This window comes from Stegodyphus dumicola, chromosome 11 (assembly GCF_044657685.1).
Source record: "Stegodyphus dumicola isolate Sdum_Otavi_A_Nest chromosome 11, ASM4465768v1".
In the NCBI taxonomy this organism is placed as follows: domain Eukaryota; kingdom Metazoa; phylum Arthropoda; class Arachnida; order Araneae; family Eresidae; genus Stegodyphus; species Stegodyphus dumicola.
The window spans coordinates 49,183,446-49,208,634 of NC_140778.1; the positions used below are offsets into that span (position 1 = coordinate 49,183,446).

The window sequence follows — 25,189 nt, forward strand, 5'->3', positions numbered from 1 at the left end:
TATGTCTTAAAATGAGAAATTAAAAATAATGACCTAAAACTGCAATACTATTTTACAATACAAGTGAAAAAATTGACAGTTTCACTCGTGTGTGTGTCAGATTTTTGCAATGCTTATGGGGTCCCACAAAATTTTCATAAATATTTTGGGGTCGTGAAAAAAATCTATGATAAAAAAGGGTCACGACTGAAAAAAAGTTTAAGACGCCCTGTTTTAGACTAATCAGTTTCCTGACACCAACCCAATTTTTTGCCTGTTTTGTTTCTCAGCTGAATTATGTTTCTGGGAGAAATTTTCTATATTTTTACTGTTTCAGCTGAATGGAAAAACATGTTAAAATGTTTCAAATGACTATTAGGGGGAGAGAATCAAATATCCCACATTATTATTATCTCTATTTATCTCCTGTTTTGATTCTGAGTTATGTTTTTTGATGGAATTTTTCTATATTACATATTTCAGTTTAACAAAAAATCAACTTTTAAAATATTGAGGAAAAGCATGTACTAAAATGTTTCAAAATGAAAATTTGGGATAAATAAATAAGTATTTTCTAGGAGTTCTTATATATAGTATATAAAGAAATTTAGAAACAACTTTTCACAAAGAGTAAAAAATTGAAGTTCAAATGATCTTCAAAAAATCCTATAAATGTGGAACAAGAATAATTTAAAATGTAAAAATTAACACGCTGACTGCCGGGTGCATTTTGCGTGATTTGCGCATGACGCCAACTTGAAATTTTTATTATGCGATATATATTATGTTGAAATATTATCTACAGAACAAAATGTTATATAATTGTGCTTCATACTGGGGGGCACCAGCGACCTCCAAACATCTGCAGACCATTTTTGTGATTTATAATTTAAATTTTTATGATTTATTATTCTTCAAACCATTATAGTAACAATGGTACTATTTAAAAATTTATCGGTATCAATATTTATTCTAATTATGTATTTTACTATTGGTCGTGTTGCCAGTGGCACCCACGGCGCTGTAGCCAAGTCGAGTGCAGGTCACCGGTGACCCCCACGGCAGTCAACATGTTAAAATAACCATCATAAGAAAAACCAAAAAAGTAGTATAAAAGAACAAGAAAGGTGAGGAATCCAACCAACTTTAACATAATATCGTCAAGAGGAGGTATGTCGAATTTAATTACATTTCCCCTTCTAAAACAAAATCCTTGCTTTTCTGTATCCAGAATCAGCTGATGAATCATTTCAATATATTTTTTATCTCAATAGTTCACCAAAAAATTCTAGTCCTCCTCAAAGCAAAGGAAAATCATTGACAATATCTTCCGATTTAAAAATATTTTTCTAATCTAAAAAGAATCTAATAAAAAAAAAAAAAAAAAAAGAAAGAAAGAAAACATGCCCGAAAAAATTTAAATCATGCAGTGGAAAATCTTTGAAAGTTCAAAATTTAAACACAAAACTTTACTAGAACTTTTTATCAAACAGCAGTAGCAAAGGAAAATGGGAAAGGGGGAAGTAAAATCATTAAAAATATCTTCCAATTTAAAAAGATTTTACTAGTCTAAACAGGATTTTTTCAAGTTAATTTGAATTTCAATTTTTATTCTTCCTGAAAAATTGGTTCTAAATTTCTTTCTTTATATATTTACTAATCAATTTTTAGCAGCATAACGCACAAAAATTTTTGGAAGGATTATAAATTTTCCTTTTAAAAAATTATTTGTATATACATAGTCCAAACACATCTGTATACAGTGGAATACGTTTAACGCGAAATATCGGTTAAACACGAAATAATGCAACGGTCCCGACAATTTATTATGTATTTTCATGCATTTTGTTTCTCTTAACACGAAAAGGTATCCTTTCTGAAAATGAACAAAATACAGAAAACACTGGCATCGCTGGCGAGATTTAAGCGGGGTGTGAAACGAAAGAGAGGTGGTTTCACATGTTTCGTAGAAAAGAGGCTAATTTGTCTTTGAAATACCCTCGGAATAGTCCAGGACACGAGCCAGTTTTGTTTATCTACAGTACTTTCGCCTTCCACGTCTACAAGCGCCAAACATCTCATCTCTCATCAGTTAGCTTTGGAATTCAGTGATGAGTACATGGCAGTGTGAGTAAAAATTAGTGAGTTTGGCTCATATGTTTCACTGTATAGAATTCAGTGACTCCAAGGATGAATGAAAATTATTTTCATTACACACAATTCTCAAAAGTATCAGATTCTTCGGCGCCGAAAGAAATGGAGAAGTAGGATATTGAAACTGAGCTGACATTTAATGAAATGCTTGAGAAAGTTTCTGTATTAATGAACTGTCTTACTGTACTATCGGAAGAATTTCTTGCAGTAGTTTATGATAATGTGTGTACAGCCCCAATTATGGCAGATAAAGTTATTTTGGAATTTGTTCAAAGCTAAAAAGATATCACTGATGCAGATTCTGATGACGAAAATAAAATGAATGCAGTTCCTGTTCCCACGTCATCCGAAATGAGGAATATCATAAAAAGTATGGACAGTTATTTAGACACACATTCCAATGGTGAAATGAATAACAAAATGTTTGACATTAAACAATTTGATGCTAAAAAAGACAATGCAAAGAAAAATATCAGATTATTTTTCCAAAACTCAATAAATGTTTTGTTTTTCAAAAACTTGAAAATTTTGTATTAAATTCCATTAAGTTCTTGTGGATGTTTTTGTTTCATTAGTTTTTATTAAATACATGCATATATACATATCTATGTAAATAAAATATACTTTAATAAGCTTAATTTTGTTGAATATATGCTTTTTTTTTTCCCCTTTCAATATTCTTTAACACGAAAAAATATTTCAGTCGCCTCAGTTTTGTGTTAAATGATTTTCTCTGTATATCTGTTGCACATAAATCCCTTTCTTACATAAAATATAAATGTATGTATAGAATAACTAAATAAATTGTAAAAGAAGTTTAATTAGCAACTATGAAATCTTAAAAAAGTACATAGTATGAAATTTATAATGGCAAACATTAAAAATAGATGAAAGTAAATAAAATTTAAATTATAGAATGTACTTTATAAAATTAATAATAAGTGGTTAAAAATATATTTTTTAATTACTTAAAACATAGAAGTTATTTGGCAGAGATTGTTGGATATGAAATTACTACTTCAAATTTTCAGATTACTATTGTTCATATTTAAAATCTCAACTTGCAGTCTTAATCCACATAACAACCATTGTAAAAATCACTCGTTATCATATTCCAAAGATCAGCAGCATACATTTTTTTCAAAATCGTGCATAATATTAAATATTGGCTTTTGATAGTCAAGTTGATACAAATAAGATGAACTGTTTTTATGATTTTAGACTAGTAGTTTATTCTTCCATTCACTTATTACAATATTTCATTTTTTATATGCTCGGCTATCCAAAATTTCAAGAGCTTTCTGGATATTTTTTTTGTTGAGTTTTTACTATACATACATTTCAGCATTTACATCGTCAAAATTGCACAGACACATACTTGAAGTGAATTTACTTTTACAGCTAAACACAGGAATAGGAAAACAAAAAAGTACTTATTCAGAGATTGTATTTCTTTTTCGTTCATGAAAATCAAAGTTCATTACACAAACATGCATTCACACTCCACAAGCATGTATGGAAATTCTTAATACATTTAGTAATCCTGATAATTGATTACGCATTTAATAAATAAATCAGAAAATATTTTAATGTATAACAAATGAAGGAAGCACTTCCGCAGAGAACCCGGTTGTTGTAAACATCGCCAACTTTGGCGATAATAGTTCAAACTTGGTAACCCATCGGATTCATCCTATTCGCTTGTTGGAAGTTTGCAACCATTTGTTCGCATTTGCAGATTTATATTATTATTCTCTTATTTATTATTATTTTTTCTGAATTTTTAACAACGAATAGATAGAAATATTTTCGTAGATAGATGCCGGTTCTCGGTTCGGGATGAATGCTAATTTGTAACACGGCTGTTCACAATGTGTTCCAAAGTCCATGAGGTTTCCAAAGTCTAAAATAATTTGATTTCGTAGACCGCAAAAATGTGCATGTGCATTTTAAATAATTAAGTAATGCTTTTATTTTTATTATTGGTTATTGTCATCTTTAAATTATGAGAATAAATCAATTTTTATAAGTAAAATTTTAACAAGATAATATATTCTTAATGCTTTTCTAACAATAACCTTTCAGAGGATGGCAGGTGTGACATAAATAGATGATTAAATTGAAATAAAAAAAATATTATTGATTGTCTAAGATGACAGAATACTTTGATGCATCACCATGGTCATCAAAATTAGCAAACCACTGGTGGTGTAAGGAACATATTGTTTTCTGTGTTAACTGGAATTTAAGACAATTTTTTTTTTCGTATATCACGTTTAACCGGTTAATTTCAGTATATTAATACTAATTTATATTTTTTAAATGAATTTTTATTTCCGTTATAAATGCTTATATATTGTCATATGCTTAATAATATATTCCTTTCTGTGCTAACTTGAATTTAATACAAATTTATTTTCGTATATCACGTTTAACCGTTTAGTTTTACATCTACATGCATATTATCTGTGAATTTTTACTACCATATGCTTAATATACTGTTTTATCTGCTAACTTGAATTTACATGCACTAAAAATCACGTTTACAAAATATCACGTTTACGGCTCGGATTATCGTCGATGAACCGCGAGCTTGGCGAGTAAAAATGCAACGACGCCAACGGGTTCTCTGCGGATGAAAACCCCAAATGAATAGTAAGTTGCTAAGCTTTTAGTTAGTAGTTAGCTTTTAGAAGTAGTTAAGCTTTATACAACAGAGCATAATAACACAGCTACGAAGCTATTTAATGTTATAAAGTTAGGTAATTTAGTAAATTTCAGTTGTTCACCAGAGAATTATGAAGTTCCTTGTATATCTTTATAAATGAAGTTTATTGCTGTTTTAAGCAATTAAACAACTGTTCAAGTTATTTTAATAATTTTGAAATATATACACTAAAAGAAACAATAAAATGCATTAATCTATTTGTCAACCTTGATTTTGGCACGAAAGTCTGCAGAATGCTTCGTAGTTTTTAAGCACATAGAGGCACTGCAATTTTTTCTTATTCCTTGATCTGAAGTTTTCTGCGTTTTACACATACACATACAATTTTTGTATAGTAGCTTCAGATGTGGATAAGGGGCGAATTCAAGTGCAACGCTTGTCATGGTAATCGCACTTGCATTGCAAAACCGAATTCAAGTGCAACGCTTTTCGGACACGCCTACGGAAAATACGTCACTACCATAGAGGAATTTTGCGGCTACTCCTGACCTGCCGCAAACTCTTAACAGCGACTGTAAACAAGATGGCTGAAGTGATTTTGCTCAGACGTTTAAGAATTCGGAGAAATGCTGATCGAATCCCTTGGCATTTAAGAGACAGTCGTAATGCTTTTGAAATGGTGGAGCGTGAATTCATCAGTTGATTCAGATTAAATCGGTTTGCTTCAATGAATTGAAACCTTTTCTGAAGGCAACTGCCAATGGATATTCTCTGCAAAAGCAGGTTTGTTTTTACTTCAGATTATGAAAACTGAAATACTTCTGGAAATGTTTCCGAATCAAAGACTATGCTTAAATGACCTATTGGGAATATTATATATTTTTATACGTAAACACACAAATTTTTAATGTTATTGTATCAGGATTCTTTCTTTTTCATCCCTTTTTTTTTTCGTAGTAATGATCGAAATCGTTAATTACTGCGAATTTTGGAATGCAGTAATAATATCACCATTAATTTATTGTTTTAATTACTCTAAAACGTAATCTCGGAGAAATTGTTTTTCTAACAGAAATTATGCATATGCCTGTCTTTGAGATATATATATATATATATGTATATATTTGGGATTAGTTTTTTGGAATATTATATATTTTTTCATGGTTTTAGATACGTGCATTTAATTTACATATGCTCTCAGAATTTCAGTGATATAGTAAATTAGTTTGCAGCAATAATTAATCTTTGATATGTATGCAATTAAAATTTCATAATTTAAATTAACTTTATATGAATAGAGAATATTTGTTAAATTCAAATTTCATTCTTTGCAGCAATGGCACATGAGAATTATTTAAATTTAACTTTACTTTTTATTCTTATGAAACAATATATATATATATATTCTGTAACTGTAGGGGGAAAAACCATGAATTTTTCTCAGCTGTTTAAACAGTTCCCATGTATAAAATAGTATTTCATCCCCCAAAATATTAGTTAATTTTCTCCTAATGTATAATGTCTTGCCTGTTCGTACAGTGTGATTAATGTCATGGTAATTTTGGATACTTTCTATAGATCTTGCATAATAACTACACATGTAAGTTATATACACATTCATAAATCTCTTATGATATGAAAAGTTATTGCAGACTTTCACATAACTATTAATAACTTGGTGACTTACCTTACTTCCGTAGACCATGATCAGAATTAAATAAACTTATAAGGTTATCATACTAAATTACATGAAAAGCAGCATGACATAAATAAATGCAAAGAAATTAAATGTATTTGCTGTACTAATAGATTATTATATTACATGACATTGGTTTTGCCCATGTATAATGGTAATAAAAGCCAGTTTTCCATAGAAAGTCCTCTACAGAGGCATCTGTTTTCTTAAGCAGATTGCTTTTACCACATTTCAGTGACCTTGATTTAAGTATGAAACTGGATAATATTTTCTTTCTGCATGAAATGTGTTAACTGAGTTTTAGAAATATAAGCCATCTTGCAGTTACTGTGATAATACTAATTTTTGGTACCTCCATATTATACCATCAACCATGAAAGTTGTGCTAATTACTGCTGTGGAATTCTGAGCCAGACATTTGTATACAGCAGTTACAACAAACCATACAACAGTCTCTCTGCAGAATACATGAAATAACTCTGCCGTGAAAGTATTGGACCCACTTCATGAAAAAACATTCTTTCATTACTACTGTTTTATTTGCGGTCAAATTTTACTAAAAGCTCATTTTAGAATGCTATGAATACAAGTTGTCCACAGGTAATTGTTCCAATTTCTTACTGTTTTGTTCGCTATTTCCACATACAGTAGATGTTAATTCTTTCGACCAGCTGTAAAAAAACTGGAGTGCAATCACAAATGTGATTCTACCTAGCTTACCAAGAATTATTTTGGGTTACATACAAATGAAACCGCAGATGTTGCGAGTGTGGTGATATTAATTTTTGTTTTGTCTTCATTAACCGGAAAAATAAATTTTCCATTAATGGTGAAAAGGTAAGAAATATATGATAATAAGTATAATATTATAGTCATTTCAAATTACTGCAAGAATGTTTCATTATTATTCACATAAAAATAACAAAAAGCTATCTATACTATAATTATAGTGAAGTATAGATATTAAATAATACAAAATATTAAATAAATTTTAGAATCACCTATTTACTATAATTACTACAATTTAATAAAAAAAGGGTAGCTGTAATGTTTTTTTTTTTTTTTTTTTTGTGTGTGTGTGTGTGTTTGTTTAAATGTTTTATTGTATATTTTTTAATAATGAAAAAACAGTGACATATTTTTGTTAAAAATGGAAAGTAAACTCCTTAAAAAGACTGATTTATTAATATATCAACTATATTTAATGTTAAGAATCTGTATATTAAAATTTCAGATGAAACTTTCTTTTGACTTAAGATTTATGTTTTTCTAGGTATGGAATGCTGGTCTGAGGGTTCTCTATGCTATAGGACAATGGCCAGGCAATACTCATGATGCATTTATATAGAGTGGACTGAAACAAAATCTAGATAGTATTTTGTCGCATCGTGCATATCTTTGGGAGATAGTGGATTATATTCCCATTTTATCACGGGAATATCTCTATAATCAGAAGCACAGAAAAGTTCGTGCAGCTATAGAGATCAAATCAAGATTTAGGGTACTGCACGATACTGGTGGAACACTATTGTATTCACAAAGCAAAATATGTAAAATGGTCATATCTGGTGGCCATTTTACATAATATATGCTTAAGGTATTGTGTTGAAAATCCCAAGATTGATGTGTTTGAGGATGATGAGTTGGTACCTTCAGAAAGTTTTCAGCATGTTGAAATTGCATTGCACAATGAATTATCTTTAAATTTTGAAACTCGATAATAAAAACTCAAAGTGGGCAACAATGAACCTCTGGCAAAGGTGAAACCCCCTTCGTGGATAATAAAGAATATATTATGAAAAAAATTACTTTCATAATATATTCTTGGGGACCCACAAGCCATGGTTTATATTTAAACCTGTAACTAAATGCACAACCCTAAATGATTTTATTTTATAATAATAATCCTAAATAATTTTATTAGTCCTGGTTTCAAATGCATACTGACAACTTTTATCATTATTGTTCTTCCCTCTGAATTTCTTGTTTCCATCATTTATGTTTAAAAACTCTTGACTACCAGAAATAACTTAATAGGCTTGATACATATATATTTTAGTGTTGGTATGCCAGTCATGATTTACAATAGTAAGTCACTATAAATTAGCATTGCACTTAATTTATCTTAAACTTAGCAATAAGATTTACTGCACCGAAATTCAGTTTCTTCCAAAAAGTCAAATGTTTCCCTTTCGTCCCCTTCCGTGGGACAAGATAGAAAATTTCCATGTGACAATACACATTTAATAGCATAAGAACTTCATGCTTATTTATTATAGTATAAATTAAAGCTGACATATTCTGTCAAAGATATTTAAATGTATTTCCTAAAAACAATTATTTCACTCTATACTGTTTATGTCTTCTTGGGGGTGAGCAAAACAAATATTGGACAGTTCAATTTTCCTCCACCATTCCTGTGAGTGTATTCTTCGATTAAGCAGGGTTTTGCTCCAATTCCTGATTAGCATAATATGTAAAGAATAAACAGCTTATGATTTATGCCTCCATATCCTCTTGTATTATTTAAAGAACATACATTTTTCTTTTAATTCTAGATTTTAAAACATTAAAGTAAGGGAAAGATTGTTTGCTGAATTTAGATTTATATCATCATTACGCATTCACTATAATAACTTACTGCATGCTTACCTCAGTGGGTTTGCCATTAAAAGAAATACATTTAAGTAAAATCATGAGTGTATAATAAATTGGTTTTTCAGCCAAAAAAAAAGAGAAGGGGGAAAATAAATACAGTTTGATTCACTTACTTTTTAGTACGCGACTCAACATTGTTATTGTAAACTAGACATTAGCCATACTTTAATAGTTGTCATCTCTGTATTTTTAGAACTTCGAAATTAGAATGTCAATTTTATCTGCCATTGTTATGGAGCTGTAGGATATCGAATGTTATTTCTTCAATGATAAAAAGAAATGAAATTTTTAATACCACATCTCATTCGTATAACTTATTAACATAATTGAAACACAATTTAATTCATTTCGTGTTATATCTGAAAATTAAAATTTGTAATACATTGACTAAAGATTCTTACAGGTCTTATTCCCATTTTCCTCCAGGAAAAAGATAATTGCTGTGTAAAATGCATAAATATTTTCACGAGACTTATAGTAGTGGTATTAGAATTATTATAATGTTTATGTCATATAATGGATTTGTGAATTTCTTTTAAATAATTTTTATAATCACAAAATTTTATAAAATTAAGAAAGTAGTAAATTTTACAATTAAAATATGAATCCCACACTGCAGAAATACATACAAGAATGAAAACACTGTAATATTTGAAATGCATGATTTATTTTTTTTTAATAATTTAATAATTATATTTTGATTTTCTATGACAGCAGACTGATTTGCAACTGATTGCTTATACAAGTCACATATTTCACACAGTACATTAATATATTCTTCTGCGTTTTAATTATTTCCTTTTCTGCAGCTGTAATATCATCTCTCTTCCTTTTTTCTCTTCGGTCTCCTGCTTCGAATAGTTGAGCTTCTATCTGTGGGAAAATTTTAAAATATTCTTAATTTTTATATTTCATAATGTAAAACACTTTTAATAATTAATTAAACAATGAAACTTCTCTAAAAAGGAACAATTCATAATATTGATTTCTTTAACTTTCAATTTTTTTCCCTTTATAATTTTTAAGACTGTTTATAGATCAAGAGGATTTAATGATTATTATTTTAAATTCTTAAAATCTTGTTGTTAATAAAAGACATACTCTGTATATAATGTTCGTAATAAAGAATTGAAATAACTTTTTTGTATGAGAAATATTAATTTACATCTGTTATAATTAATTTATACCAGCAGTTCTCAGCCGGTGGTATGCAAAGAAACAAAATATTTTTAACTATGAAATTCAAAAATCTCATAAAGAAAAGAATAGTTAATAGAAATTTCCTTTGATCGAAATTGACTTGAAGATTTGGAAAATGACACACTTGTTAACTTTTGGCTGAACCGAAAAAAAGAATTTAAAGGCATTTCAAATAAAGCTATCAAATTTGTATTGTCTTTTCGCACAACCTGTTTGTGTGAAAAATGATTTTTTCCATGTTAAATTTGAAATATAAATACTCATCAAAATAAAAAGTGGATCCTAATTTACCATTAAATGAAATAAGAGCAGACATAAAGAAATTAAATATTAAAGTATTATAACTGAAATTTTGATAATCAAGTGAATAATTAATTTAATTAAATTTAATTTTGATAATTAAGTAATCATCAGTTTTTAATCTAATAGTTCTTTATGTGTACATATTTAATACAAAGAGTGTGCAAATGGCAATATATATTATATATATATATGTTTTTAATATTTCTATTGAGGAATTGAAAAATAATCATTGTAAAATTAGTGGTAGTCTTAATGTTTTTCAGTTTTTGCTTAGATGGTACACTACAGTCAAAAGGTTGAAAACTGCTGATTTATACCATTAAAGTTTTTCTGTTGGGAGGAAAAGAAGAATGCAGAAAACATTAGATTTTATGTAATAGATACAAACTTGTCATTCCTAAATGCCATTGCAGATTTCCTCGTGATAAAGGTGTGGAATTTTCTAATGTAAAAAAGAAAAAAGCATAAAATAAGCACAATTTACTCAACAATCTTGACTGAAATATACATGCTTTCAGAGATAGCATAAAGCAAGAAAAGTTTACTCAACAATCTTGATTGAAATATACATGCTTTCAGAAATAATATACAAAGCATACTGCATAATCAAAGTTATGAGTTTATATACTATGAGATACTATACATGTTTATAATATACCACGTTCCTGTACACCTAACACCTCGTCCACAATTTTCTATACAATTCATTAAAGATAGTTCCTGAAACATAACTGACTTAAGAGAAACATGCATACTTCTAATTTATGCACAACAATTTGACAAACATTAATTTCAGGTAAAGAGCTACATGTATTATATCAAAGAAAGAATGAATAAGTGTAATTTGCCTTTATCCTACAAATACTTAAAAACATTTACATTAAAAGAATGAATTATACATAATGGTAGCAAATTTTTAATGAAAAACAAAACAAGAGTTGAAACCTTAATGCAGTTTTTGTCAATATTTTACTCTTTTAAAATTTATATAAATGTATAGAAACTTGAAATTCATACCGCATTTGGCTGGAAAACTTGTGGTATTGTACTGCACTCTAGGGAAAGGGAAAAAGTATACAATGAAGCAATCATAAGAATAAAAGATATTTGCATATTATTGAAACCAGCTTAATAAAAGTTACCAAATTTTCAAAAATGTGTCAAACTCTGACAACGATTATGTATCAAAATTTTTCAGGTAACATGCTCATGACAATTTTTCATTCAAGCATTGTCACCATTTTCATATGTGTTTCTTATGTTGTATTTTAAGTTCCAATGGATTTTAGATACGAATAGTTGTTTTAGATTAATTTCAGATTTAAAATACTGCTTGTGGAGCTTACCATCAAAAGACGAAGCTGTGTTAAAAGTTCTGCAGGAATAGAACATTTTAGTACAAAAATTTCTAATGGAAACAACTATGAGATGAATTTGGTACATAGACAAGGCATGCAGTATCAAGTTTATGTAATTCTCTGATTTTTTTTTTTTTTTTTTTTTTTTTTGAAGTGAAAACAGATCACTTGGCACAAGTGCTCAAAATTTAGACACAAAATTTGTGGAAAATATATTTTTTTTAAACTATCACATAATTTTTATTTAATAATTCAAATTAGTATTTTAAAATTTGTTAAATGTTTTTTCCTTTGATATGTTGATAACATTTTGTTAACTTAGATAAATATTGATAGTTTGGTTATGCTAAAAGCAAGCTGCAAAAACAACGTACTTCTCCTGATAAGTATTTTTCTCTTTTCATTTATAAAGACCACCAAACTGATCCAGGTGTTTGTCTTAATACGTTAAGTACCAAAAAATATTGAAGAATGCACAATGAAAGATGGCAACCAGTATGGTAAAAGATATAATTAATATATGCAATGAAAGAAATCTTATTAAAAGACGACTTTCATTATCAGCAGAGAAGCATGACACAGTTACAGTAAAGAAATTAAGCTTTTGTTTCTGCACTTGTAGCTTTTAATAGCCAAAAATTGTTTTTTGAAATTTTATGAAATAAATAAATCTGAACATAACTGATATCAAATGAGAATGGGTCCAAACTTTCACTTAAGAAGCAGAAAGTGTATTGTAAATGCACAATATAATGAGCAGAACACAAAGCATAATTTATAAATTAACCTTTACTCTGGATGTATACATTACATTAATATCACATTAGAATTATCAGGGTTTCATATAATTTTTTATTTATTGTATTACATCGAAATACCTTTAATTTCATTTTTATATTTTCCCAACGATGTACAATCTAAAATTTGATTTTTAAAAAAAAAAAATCTAAAAATTGCTCTTAACTGTTTCATCACATAATGAATGTCTAAGGGAAGGAATGCCTGCGTGGAAGACTAAGGAAAACTTAGTATTCATGTTATACATTGAAAAAATGAAGAAAACACTCAGCCAGCTTTATCACCTGGATTTAAAGAGAGACTGGGATAGCGGTGTTCAGCAGGCTTATCTGCTTGTAGATAGATGGGCTTATTAATTACTATATAATTCAAGAACTAGTTAATTTTCATATGGTAAACATGCCTACTGTCACTGAAGAATCATGCATCTGCATTAAACAATAAAAATATAACACAAATTTGAATTTTAAATTAAACTTACTATTAGAAGAATTAAAACCAAATGCTGTAATTTGAAAATGGGAAAAAAATGTGGTTTATATTTGAAAAAGCAAGGATTTTTGTCTGAAAAGTAAAATATATGTTACACACACCTGTTGCTGTAGATTACTTTGGAGGGAATTTTCTATGGGATAAAATAAATAAAGTTGTACACATTAAAAGAAATATATTTCTTTCGTTTTCAGGACTGGAACAATTCGTTACACCACACTACAACGCAGTAAACACTTGACCATAAGCTCAGAGAAATCATGGGAACTGATGTTTTTTGTTTACATCGACACGCAGTCTCATTGGATATTGATGTAGTTTATCGGATAAGCTCTCCTGGCACGAGAGCAAACCAGCTCCCCATTGCAATTTTGACGTCATCAGTTACCAGAGCGTTGCACTTGAATTCGACTTTAGCAGTCGATAGCAGGAACGCCTCTTGCGAGCTAACATTTGCAATTTATCAGAGCGTTGCACTTGAATTCGCCCCTAAGTTTTTCGAACACTTTCGTTTGTTTTACTGGCGTCGCTGAATTTTGCGATGAAATGCAGCACATTTATTTGTCGAGTATCACCTTCCAGATTTTTCGAATTATTCTCCTCCTTCCTCAAATACACTACGGCGATAAACAATAACCATTCACTAAAGATTTTGCGTTAATTCCCACTCATAATAATATAAATTGCGAAAATCTCACAATTAGCACCTAAACACAATATTCAGCAGCACAATTCTTTCGAAAGCGCGCTGTAATAGTCAAAAGTGGGGTAGGCGTTTTACCAGGTCAAACTAGTCGATATTTCCGTGACGTCAAAAATTCGAAAAGTGGGGTAGGGTTTGGAAATACGCCTCCATGCCTTATCATAAGCTTTCTCAATGTCAAAAAATACCGAGACAAGGTAACTCCTTGTTACAAAAGCTTTACGAATGGATGTCTGCAAGAGCAGCATATTATCTACGGTAGTTCTCCCCTTTCAAAAACCGCTTTGATAAGGCGAAAAAGTATTATTCTATTCCAAGAAGTAGACTAGGCGGCTGTTTAGCATTTTTTCAAACAGCTTGCATACGCAATTCGTAAGCGCAATTGGCCGATAGTTGGAGCGATTCCTTGGATTTTTCCCTGCCTTAGCAATGGGAATTAAACAGCTCTCCTCCATGAACTGGGAAAAATACGCTCCTTCCACACTCTATTGTAAAGAGTGAGAAGGGCAGTCAGTGACTTACAATACAGATGCTTTAGCATTTCATAATACACGCCATCCAGACCCGGACAAGACCTATGTGTCCTCAACAAAGCTCTTCTTAATTCAAGCATAGTAAAATCTCTATTGTAAGGCTCAGATTTGGAAGAGCTGAATGCGATGGGATTTTTTTCAGTGCTGCTTGATAGAGAGAAATGCAGGTGTATAGTTTCTGCCGGAAGAAACGGCAGCAAATGTCTTACCAATAGTATTCGAAATTTCTTCTATGGAGCTAATCACTCGGCCATCTTTTTCCAGAAAGGAAAGTGAGTGGTCTTTATATATTCCGCACGCTTTTCAAACTCTTTCCCAAACCCGCTTACTAAGGGTACAGGATGTTATTGAAGACACATGCGAAATCGAGGAATCCCTCTGGCTCTGCTTTCTTACTTTTCGTGCATTTGCTTTGGCGCTTTAAATGCTATGAGGTTTCGCAGAATAGGATATCTACGAAAATTTCCCCATGCTTTTTTCTGTTTATTCAGTGCTTCATGACAGTCGCGATTCCACCATGGTTTCGTATATTTTAGAATTTTTCCTGAAGTTTTAGGAATGGAAAGCAAAGCTGCCTGAATAATAGTATTAGTAACAGATTCAACAGCATCATGGATATGCACATCTTCTACCATTTTCTCTGTGATATCTGCAGAGGAAGAGAAGAGTTCCCAGTTTGCCCTGTCCAGTATAAACCGAGGGAGTCTCGACATGGGGTTTGCTCCTCTTCGTGCAAGAGACACAAAAATGGGATAATGATCACTGTTGTAAAGATCATTTCCGACACTAAAAGTGCAAAACGGCAACAGAGATGGTGAACAGATAGCAAGGTCGAGAGCGTGGAATGTCCTTGAAGGCTCATGGAAGTAAGTGTCTTACCCATTATTCAGGAGACAAAGGCTATGATCTTCTATCATCTGCTCAATTTGTCTTCCTCGGTAATTTGTATCTTTACTATCCCAGATCGCACTATGGCCGTTAAAATCTCCTATTATGATAAAAGGCTCAGGCAGCTGCTCTATGAGATTATTTAAATCTTGCTGATAAATGTGCTCGTTTGGAGGCAAATACAAACACACAAGAAACAAATGAAACAACAATATCAAAATTTATTTGAGTAGCGACAACTTGGAGGGATGTCGTCAAAGAATGTACATTTGAGGGATAATTCAATGAGGTGAGGAGACCTATATCTCCACTGGCACACTCACCTACAAGGTTATCCTTTCTGACGAAAGAAAACCTGCGAAGTTTTGCATGTTGTTCTGGTTTCAGATTTGTTTCCTGTATTGCTAAGCATACAGGATGATACGCATTTATTACAGATTTGATGTCAAGCAAATTTCGGTGGAAACCGCGACAGTTCCATGACATGAGGGTGGCCATTATGAATGATTTTTGTTCTTTCTGTGCTGTTCTTTTGTTTTGCGTGAAAGTAGATGCCTGGGAACTTCTAGACCCTCTTCTACTTCCATACTGTCTGAATCCGCAGATTCAGAAATCATCTCATCAAGAGAGCTATTGCTGTGACTTCTATTTTTTTTTGATACTTTTCGTGTGGCAATTTTGGACTTAATTTGAATAACTGTATCTTTTTAGTACTATATGGGTTGCATTTTCTTTTTTCTTGTTGGATGTAGATGGTTGGGATTTATTTGGTATTGTCTGTTTGCCTATTGATGTTTGGGTGGGAACTGTACGAGATGATCTAACAGCACTGGCGTATGATGTATTTGGTCGAAGCTGTGTGCTCTGGACTCATCTTCTGGCTTCGGCGCAAGAGATGTTCCTAGTAACTTTTGTAGTCTGGATTTCTTTTTCCGATTTCTCTTTTGGGCACAAGCGAGAAAATGTTGGGTGATCACCCTTGCAATTTATACACAAAGGCGCAGCGGTAGAATTATCAGAATCGTGGCCAATCTATGAGCATCAGGCGCATGTGAGGCTGCCACGACAAAGACGTCTTAGAATGGTCGAAACGCTGGCATTGGAAACATCGCATAGGGTTTGGAATATAAGGTCTTACAGGAAGATTTAGATATCCTGCCTTAATATTCTTAGGCAGATCAGGCGTGTTGAAGGTAAGGATCACTTGTTTCGTGTCTATCAACTTACCTATTTTACGCATCTTGATCCGCCTTACATCGCAGACATTTTGGTCGGATAACTCAGAAGCGATCTCTTCTTCAGAAACATAGAGAATGTCGAATTCTGAGATTACACCACGACAATAGTTCAGTGACTTATGAGCTGTTACAGTGACATTCGCTTGCCCAAGTTTAGTTATCCGAAGTAAAGAAGCAGACTGGGTGGCTGAGGTTGTATCAATAAGCAAGTGTCCGGAGCTGAGACGCTTTATATTTCTCGGCTCACCAATACAAGACTAGATGTATTTGTTTATTACGAAAGGAGACATCTTATGCATTTCGTCAGAAGGACTAGAGATGACTAGGAAACAGGGACTATTGTTATAATTTTTTCATTTGTTTCTGTACGTACTTTTTTAACAGATTTTTCAGAACTAGTGCTTTGACCGACTTGGCTTACTTCAAAATCCTTAATTAAAAAATTTTGACGGTTAGCCATGATGAGGAAAAAAAAGATTCGGGTCCGACAGCCCCGCCCATTACGGAATCCAACAAGGTTCCTGTGTTAGGGCTAGCCGGACCTATACGCAAACTGAAGCCCCACAGTCGGCTTTCTCGAAAGCAGGTACTCCCGAGAGCTTATCCCCAAGCCACTGACACAAGGACTACTGACCAGCCGATTGACACCCGTGAGGACGACTAAGGTGCCTCCCGTTTAGCTGAAGTAGAGGCCAAAGTAGTGTGTTGGGGATAGTACAGTCGGTCACAAAAGTATTCGAACACCGGTACCCTATCAGAAAATGACAAGATGGCGTTTTTTTTCCTCTTTCTCTCTGTGTGTCGTGTTATTCCATCCTAGGTTTTCTTCTCCCCCCCATCTTAGAAAAAACTGGAAAAAATTGGTTACGATCTCTTTTTGAATGGGGAGATGCCATTTTGAGAAAAAGCTGACGACCCTATCTTGGAGAATGAACATGACCGCTCTACACACCCTTTTACTCTCTCTCTCTCTTTTTGAATTGGGAAGCCATTTTGGGAAAAAGCAGACGACCCTATCTTGGAGAATGGAAATGAACGCCTCTCCCTCTCTCTTTGAAATGGGAAGCCATTTTGGGACCCTCTATTCTTGGGGAGGGAGAAAACTGAAGTCTGCATTTCGCTGTCTCTGAATGCGGAAAGCCCTTTTGGGAAAAGCGGACCCTCTTCTTCTGATCTTGGAGAACTGGAAATGAACGCTCTACACGATCTCTCTTTGAATTCAGAAGGTATTTTGGGACCTTCTAATGTTGGAAAACTGAAATGAACGCTCTACACCTTCTCTCTCTCTCTTTCTCTGAAATGGGTAGCCATTTGAAAACTCCCTAACTTTGGAAAAAAACAGAAATGAACGCTCTACACCATCTCTCTTTGAAAATGGGGGGGGGGTGTCATTTTGAGATCTCCCTCCCCTAAACTTGAAAAAAAAACTGAAGTGAACGCTCTACACTTTCTCTCTTTGGACATGGGTAGCCCTTTGGGGACCCTCTCCTCTTGGTAGGAAAAAAAAAAGAACTGAAGTGAAGGCTCTACACAATCTCTCTTGGAATGGGATCCATATTTCGGGAAACGTGGATCACCTCATGCTGGAAAACTGAAGTGAACCACCAAGATTGGACTCTATATAATATTTTTTTTTTAAAATTCACATCATGACCCTCCTCCCATTTGTTATTTAAAAAAATTGTTTTTTTTTTGTTTTGGATTTTATCCCATTTCCGATGTGATTTCAGAAATGCAATTCCATAACAGTTCAATTTCATTCGAGGTTAAATGATCTAAACAGTCTTTGACCCACCCATCCGTATGATTATTTTCTTCTCCTTCTTGTTGCACCAAATTTTGTAAGTCCATATAATCATTCCATACGGGAAGAGCTGGATCCTCACAAGGCTGTCTTGAAACACTTGGAGTCTCTTTGGGATGAGTGGAGGGATCTAGGATGTTTGAACCCGGCTGCAATTCTACCTCCATAATTTCTGGACCCGTTGGAACTTGTTTACCCGGCTGAAATTCTACCTCCATGATTTCTGGACCCGTTGGAACTTGTGAACCCGGCTGTGATTCTGCCTCCATGATTTCTGGACCTGTTGGAACTTGTGGACCCGGCTGACATTCTACCTCTACGATGTCGGGACTTTTTGAAGCTTGTGGACCCGTCTGACATTCTACCTCTACGATGTCGGGACAGGTTGGAGGAGAAGAAGAAGAAGAAGAAGAAGAGGATACTGGAAGAGGTTCTGTCTGTGAGGAGTCCGAAAGAGGTTGCCTGTTTGAACAAGTCGGGGAAGAAGAAGAAGAAGAAGAAGCTTCTGGATTCTGAAGCGGATCTTGCACGCGAGGTAGGTTCCGGTAAGTCGACCGTTTTTTAAGAGGTAATTTTTTTTTCTTCCTCCTCATCTTCAATTGTGATGACTTCAATTTCATTCCGTTGCCGGGTCGATTTTGTTTCGGGAAATAACGGTTTGGTCCAGCTCCTCTTATCATCTAAGGAAGGGATGGGTAAAGGTGGCGGAGGGTTTTCTTCTTCTTTTTCTTGAAACATCATCGGCGATTGGAAAGAAATCTCCTCTTTCAATTGTTTCCAAAGCGAGTACGAGCACCGATCGACGAGAAAGAGACTCTTCTGGGTTGTGACGATGAGATATTGCGTTTTCGGGGGAACGACATAGTTTTGAAAAGGTCTTAGAATATATTTCTTATATTTCATCCTGTCGCTGACTTTAAAACCTCTTTCCTTCAGATTGGGGAACGATGATTCGTAATAGGCCAGAGGAGCGGCTGTGGTTTGAACAATATGAACTTCGTCCTCAGCCGTCGTTCTCACTCCAAACGTAAAATATCGTTTCGTGAGAAAAATATTCTTCCACCGAAAACTCGTGCGCGGATCTGTATATCGCCGGTCTGTTTGAATGGGCCGTCTCAAAGCTCGATCCATCCGATTCCAAGAGAAGGGAGATTCCTCTTTCGTTTGTTGCGATTCGAATAAATTTCTGTATATATTCTGAACGAGCAGGTTGGAGGATTCGACATCTTGGTTGAAAGAAACGATCGCTTGATGAGGTGGTAAATGCGGAATAAATGTCGCACAATGACACGCCAAAAAAATTTTCAAGTTGGAGATTTGCTTTAGCGTCTTCAAATCCTCCCCGTTCGAAATCCGTTGAGTTGGAAAAACGTCTAATAGCGACATGGCTCCCAATGGAAAAGAAATGATCTCGCCCAGTACTCTCGTCTTTTTATATATCTATATAGACACACACAGACACACATAGAGGCTCTATGACGTCCGTTTTATTTGTTTTTTTTGTTTCTCTCTCTCTTCTTTCCAAGAAATCTTATCTAAATGACCTCTTTTTCTTTTCTTAAAAAGATGAGTGTGTGTGGGAATGAGGAAGTGAAAGTAATAATTTAATAAACAAAAAGTTATCCAACCATGACCTTCTTTTTTTTTTTCAAAGTCAACCTTTCCAATCCAAGGACGTCCAGAGATAGAGGAAGCAGGGAGAGAGGAGGAGGAGGGAAGGGAAGGTCACACTCTCTTTCTCTCTATAAATAAAAGGGGAGAGCCCCAAAGTCGTATTTTTGTCCAAGTGGATCATGAGGAGGCATCCCCAGCTCACTACGTGTATTCCTTTCAAATATAAATATGTTGATCTTTCCTTTTATATCATCCAAGGAGTCGTTTACCTGAAAACCTCCGATTTTTCAAAATGTGCGGGTTATTATACCGTGGGGAGTTATCAAAAGATGCGGGACGAATTTTTGTCCGACGAAAACGTGTTGATGGCTCGTGACATTCCACCTTTGGATGCACAAATTTTGTTAATGAAACGAGCCAAATATTTTTACACGTCCCACTTTCTAACCGTCTCGCAAATGAATAGGATTATGGATCGTCTTGAGAAGACAAAAGGGATTCTCGTTCATTTTAGTGAATGGTTGCACAAATGTTTGCACGAACCTCTCTCGATCGAGAAGACTGGGAAGAATACCTATTATATTCTTCTCGAGGACTCTCCTGCTTCGTCTCATCATAGAGAGGCTACGACTTTTGAAAAAATCCTCGAGCAAGAAAAAATAGAATGGTGGAACAACTACCCCATCCCTCTCCCCGAGCATCAAGAGGAGCCTGTTCAGAAGAAAAAGAAAAAACCTTTCCAAAAGCCTATCCTCATCCTCCTCGATAATGATGGGGATGAGGAGAAGCCTGTTCAGATTCCTCTCAGTTTGTCAAAACCCGTCGAGGATGAAAAACCTCTCCCTTCCTCAAAACCCCTTGAGGAAGAGAGACCCCTCGAGAAGGAGAAATCTCTCCCATTGTCAAACCTCCTCGAAGATGAAAAACCTCTCCCTTTCTCAAGACCCCTCGAGAAGGAGGGACCTCTTCCTTTATCAAACCCCCTCGAAGATGAAAAACCTCTCCATTTATCAAGACCCCTCGAAAATAAGGGACCTCTCGATTTGTCAAAACCCCTCGAGGATAAGGGAACCAAAACTTCTCTCTCTTTCGAAGAGGAGGGACCTCTCAATTTGTCAAGACCCCTCAAGAATAAGGGAACCGAAAATCCTCTCCCTTTCTCAAGACTTCTCGAGGAGGAAGAGGAGGAGAGACCGCTTCATGTCTCAAGACAGGACCCCCCTCTATCTCTTGAGGATCCGAGGGAAACGATTCCTATTGAAAAACCATCTATCGACGATCCCCAGAAAAGGTCATCGGAGGAGATTAGACTTCCATGTAGAAAACGAATCTGCCACAATAATAATAATAATAATAATAATAATAATATACCCCCTTCTCAACAACAGAATCCTACAACATTTGCAGATAAATGCATTCAAACCAATCCCTTTATAGTAACCCTTTTGATTGGAGAACCCGTGCATTAGCCTCGAAAAATAAAATGAGATTCTAGACTGTTTCTATGACCAGAATGTTAAGCCAATAGATAGGTCTAGCTCAGAATTTTTCTTTTTAAAAGAAAATAAATAAATAATCCAAAGACTATTCGTAAATATAAATGGTAATGTCTTGAGTCGGCTGGAAAAAATTTTCAGAGCTGAGAAAAATTCTACAACTCAAAAAAAAAACTTTTTGTTAATTTTTATCATGTCTTAGACATGATAAAAATTAACGACCCCCCTTCCCTTTTCGTCTGGGAATGTTGTCTCACTCTTTTGAAAAACAAATCGTGATTCATTCATGAAATGATTGCCATTAGAGAAAGGATGAGTCATGATCTATTTTTAGAAAGGGTGAGACATCCTTCCCAGACAAAAAGGGAGGGTCATTAATTTTTATCATGTCTAAAGACATAATAAAAATTAACCAAAAGTTTTTTTTTTTTTTTTTTTTTCAGCTCAGAGAAATTTTTTTCTCCCAGCCGATTCGAGACTTTACCATTTTTTTTAAGAATGATTTCTCTCTGATCTATTATTTCAAAATTCCAAGTTTCACTTCAGAACCGTCTATGCTGTTGAAGAAGTAACGTGATATATTATTTTTTTTAATGAGTTCTGTTAAGATTGAATTGTGCAGGATCGACCTTGCGAATTTCTTCTCTGTGTCTTTAAATAATAATGATACCGAACTGCTTTTTGTAGAGCGCAATGGAAAAAACCTTTTGTATGGTTAGGACAATTCATGTGTTCGATCCCATTGTATTTGAGAATCTCTTGCGTCGATCCCGAAATGCAATAAATGGATCTTTGCAACCATTTCTCTAAAAACCGCCGTTTCATTTCTCCTCGCACCCAAATCATGGAAAAAGGTTCCGTCAACATCGTTAACACCCATGGAAAATAACTGTACGGAATTTCTCCTTCGTACCACGACAAGCCGTGATAATAATCACTCGCCCACACAGCGGTTCGTTTTTCTTTCTCGGTGAGCATTTGCCATGGAAACGGGGGTTTAAAAACAAATACCCCTCGAGAAGTACCGTCCAATGTGACGTAAGCCAATTCTTTCACAATAAAGGCTCCTTGAGAATCGTAGAAACCTTCAAAGTCGAGCACGAGTTCCATGTTTTTTATTTCTTTTTCTTTCCAAGGTGACCTTTATTATTATGATGATGGATGTGTATTGAGATACGCACGATATTATTCAAAAAACAAATATATATACGAATGTGACCTTTCCCAGAATTGATACGACCTGTCACGTGCAACCTTCTCTCTCTATATATATAAAAGAGGAGACGGCGAGAGAACGCTATCCATTTTTTCCTTCAGGACACACAGCGAGAGAGAGAGAATTTTGTTTTCTTTTTTTCCTCAATTGAAGAAGATGGACATTTTGAGTGCCAAACCTCTCAAAGATTCCTACATTGTTCTGGACATGGAATACTTTCACTGTTATGATCCAAAGACGGGAGATATATGTTTCATCTTGAAAGAACTGGTCTACATCACTTGCGATTTAACCTTATGCGGATCCATGATTTTTCTCCCTTCTGTCCATTACGATGACTTATCGTCCCGCAATCAAGCTGTGGTCAACCAGACTACAAATAACCGACACGGCCTGCAATGGACCGAGGGTCGTCTTTCCTACGAGCATCTTCCTACAATCCTGAAAATAGTGACCGAAAATGTGGAGGTGATCTACGTCAATGGATACGATAAAGCCGAATTTTTCAGCAAGCTCTGCCAGCGATCCGTTTACGAGTTTTACATCCCAGGGAAAACCGAGTGGCGGAACAAGTCGAAATGCACGCGACACCAATATTTCCAAAAGATGATTCATTGTGCCGAGAACAAGGTGAGAAATTTTCGATACCATTTGATGGAGGGTAGTTACGTTTTCCGGAAATTACATTGTTACCCCTCCGAGAGCAAAGCTGTCGAAGACGAAGAGGAGGCGGAAGAATCTCCCCAGGAGAACTCGTGCGACGATGAGGAGGAGGAGGAGGATGAACTTTCTAATAATAATAATAAATGTCTAAGTTGGGATGCTTTAGAGACCCAAGAATATTGGTCTCAACCCTTATCTCACCTAGACCTGAAAGAGGATCCTCAAGTGTACTCTTTGTGGTCCTCTTCTAAAATTTGGTCTTGGAGAGAACCCTTGAATGTTCATGAATGAAATGGTATGTAAATCCCTAGAGAAAAAAAATAAAAAAAGTTCCTTTTTTTGTAATATGTTGATTTCTTTCCATTCCCATTTCTTTTCCATAACTCCAGCCCAATCGACGAGAAGAAGACGAATTTTCCAAGTTACACAAGACGAATCTTCCAAGTTACACAAGACGTAGAAAGATTTCACAAGGATTTATAAATCACACGCTCCCACATGATATATGTATAGAGAGAAAAAAAACCTCTGTTCTCTAGCCAATACGTCAAGACTTCCCTAAACTAAGAGAGATCATGAGTACCGAGGAAACCTTAGCAGAGCAAGTGGAAAACTTTCAAAGAGATTAGAAGAGTTAAGACGGGATAGATTTACAGTTCCGCCGACTAAAGAGGAAACTATCATCGATTTCAACAAACCGCTGTACTTTCATCCCCTACCCCAAAGAATGAGACGAATGGACTCGCCGTTGAACAGTTCCAATGAGAAACAAGATGTCACTTATTTGAATAGCCAATTTCAACACATGAATATTTCATAAGTATTTTTTTTTGTTTTTTTTCCCTAAAGCGTAGGGAGATCGGATCAGTAGTTTTTCCCTTTTCATGGTCGAAAAAGATTGGGAGGAAAAATCTTTCTCAGCTCTCTCAGAAAAATTTTTCAGCCTTAAAAAAAAAAAAAAAAACTTTTTGTTAATTTTTATCATGTTTTAGACATGATAAAAATTAACTCTACCCCCCTTTTGTCTGGGAATGTTGTCTCACACTTTCTAAAAATAGACCATCACTCCTCCTTTCCTAAAGAATAGAATTCCAAGAATGGGATCTGGTCTATTTTTAGAAACGGTGAGACCCTATTCCCAGACAAAAGGTTGGTAGAGTTAATTTTTATCATGTCTAAAGTTCAGGGTCCATCCATCTTCTTATGTGAAACGGTGACCCTGACGAGATCGAGATAAACAAGTCCTGTGAGTTGTTTTGTAATCTTGACGCGATCTAAGAAAGACTTTTTATTATTTTTTTTTGAAATAGGCGGGGGGTGGGGAGAGAAAATATTCTCACGACCCTCAGATATCTTTTCATAAATATATTTTTTATCAAAGTGTTTCTTTCATTCCGATCCTTTTAAGAGGTTGGAATGACCCTGACATTTAGATGGGGTCGCGATCCCGACAGATGTCGCGCGAGTATAAAAGTGTGTATCCTCCGCGAGATATCTTCAGAGAACAGAAGAAGACGTGAACTGAGCTGGTAAGTCCCTTTGGTCCTATGAATATGGTTTAATCATAACTTCATTTAAAAAGACCTTTGAAACTTTGAAACTTCTTAACCCTTTGAAAAGAAAAATGTCTCTTTCAAGACGACGACTCTAAAACGTTTTATTGTTTTTTTTCCCTGTTATACATATATACCTTTTCGATTCTCTTTTTTGCTCCTGTTTGTGGAAGAC

The 25,189-nt window shown here is 34.1% G+C and overlaps 2 long non-coding RNA genes across 2 annotated transcripts; one reads left to right on the top strand and one right to left on the bottom strand.

Annotated features, from left to right (window-relative positions):
- The first annotated feature begins 5,194 nt into the window (after nucleotides 1-5,194).
- On the top strand, nucleotides 5,195-9,007 carry LOC146993950 (uncharacterized). Its single transcript, XR_015043945.1, has 2 exons — nucleotides 5,195-5,584; nucleotides 7,771-9,007. It is a non-coding gene; the product is annotated as an uncharacterized LOC146993950 (long non-coding RNA).
- A 798-nt stretch (nucleotides 9,008-9,805) lies between these two features.
- On the bottom strand, nucleotides 9,806-13,591 carry LOC146993951 (uncharacterized). The gene is made up of 4 exons (XR_015043944.1): nucleotides 13,408-13,591; nucleotides 11,676-11,713; nucleotides 11,047-11,100; nucleotides 9,806-10,028 (listed from the first exon to the last, which is right to left on the bottom strand). It is a non-coding gene; the product is annotated as an uncharacterized LOC146993951 (long non-coding RNA).
- Between the last annotated feature and the right edge of the window lie 11,598 nt (nucleotides 13,592-25,189).